This window comes from Echinops telfairi, unplaced genomic scaffold (genome assembly GCF_000313985.2).
Source record: "Echinops telfairi isolate 266 unplaced genomic scaffold, ASM31398v2 ScPeMD7_3533;HRSCAF=4204_1, whole genome shotgun sequence".
NCBI classification, from domain to species: domain Eukaryota; kingdom Metazoa; phylum Chordata; class Mammalia; order Afrosoricida; family Tenrecidae; genus Echinops; species Echinops telfairi.
The window spans coordinates 18,569,849-18,571,499 of NW_022107432.1; positions in this window are offsets into that span (position 1 = coordinate 18,569,849).

The window sequence follows — 1,651 nt, forward strand, 5'->3', positions numbered from 1 at the left end:
GGCACAATAAACTAACTAACTCACCCAGGCCACATCCCTTTCCAATTAAATCAGAATCTCTGGAGGTGAGACTCAAACATCTCTATCTATTCTCCACCCATTCTTTGTTTGTTTGATGCCGGAAACTATGATGCTGGAGATTATGCCACTGGTATTTCAAATAGTAACTGATTCACCCATGGACAAGTTTCAATGGAGCTTCTATACTAAGACTAAAAAGAAAAGCTTGCTGACCTACTTTGGAAAACCAGTCAATGAAAACCAGTGGGATCACAACAGAATTTGGTTCTATCAATCAATCGCTGGAGGAGGGCATCAAGCTTGGAGAAGCAGAGGGCTTGAGAGGTGAGATGAATTGGCACAAGAGCTACAAAGATACTGTGGGAATGAAGCAGGACAGACTGAGCAATCTTTCCCTCTCTTTACCTCTGTAAGCATGAGGAGACTCCAGGTTTCATGCCTCCTCTCTCTCAGATTTTGTACTCCTTGCAAGAAAGAATTCAGGTGTGAGACAACATTCAGACCAAGGTCAGAGAAAGGTTTGAAAGTAGCCAGTGAATTTATTGAGAGAAGTACTTTGCTATGTCAAATCAGAGCCACCCCCCCCCCCTCCTCCAGCTAATCCACAGGCCTAGTAGAATGAGAAGCTAGTTTTTTATTCTGTTAAGAGAAGACCTCCTGCCATTGGCTGACTTTCTCCCCTTTGCAGATACTGCCCCTCTGTCTCTCATACTTCGTGCTGTCTTTACTGCCAAGCCCCCAAACTAAGGTTCAATCCAGTCAATTCAGGGCATGATGAACATTCTGTTTCTGGGTCCCAACCCTCCTTCCCCTCTCCCCAACGGGCTTTTGATGATCTCTGGTGTCTCCCACTGATAAGTGTATCCTGTCTACCATATGCCTCTACCTCTCTTGTGCTGTAGGATTCCTTTCACCATCGTCGTCTTCCTCTGAGCCCAGGTCTGTCTAGCTAACAGGTCCATGGTTGCCATAAACTAGTTTGCGGAGCCCTAGTGGCACAGCGGTTACGAGTGGGCTGCTAACCACGAGATCTGCAGTTCAAAACCACCAGCTGCTGTGCGGTGGAAAGACGGGGCTTCCTACTCCTATAAAGAGTTACAGCCTCCGGAATTCACAGCCAAGTCTATGAGTAGGAATCAACTCCATGGTAGTGAGTTTTGAATCGAAGGCGCGTGCGTGTGCGTGCGCGTGCGTGTGTAACTCTAGCTCTGCGTCCTGGAGCTCTGCCACGTTGGCGAACCAGTGCACAGGTCTCTTTCTCACACGGGATGGCTAAGAGGACATCGGTTGTTTTCCACCATCGCATCAGAAGCAATTGGAAGGCATCTACGCAGATGTGGCTCGGTGAAATAATTACTGAGAATATATGAGAACGTTGCTCGGTGAAAATATTACTGAGAATATACGTATATATTCTCAAACACACACACATATGTTTGGGGGGTGGTCACGGATGTTAAAGAACTTCGTGGCACTTTCCCTGGCGTGACAGAGAGCTGCAATTTCTTCAGCGACCGCCAAGGGGCACCCTCAGCCTCCCGGCTCCGCCTGGAAAGCCTCCCTCGTTCTCTGCGCACAAAGAGCCCGGCCTCCTCCCGGGTGACAGCACAAAGGGCCGAGCCCCCGCCCC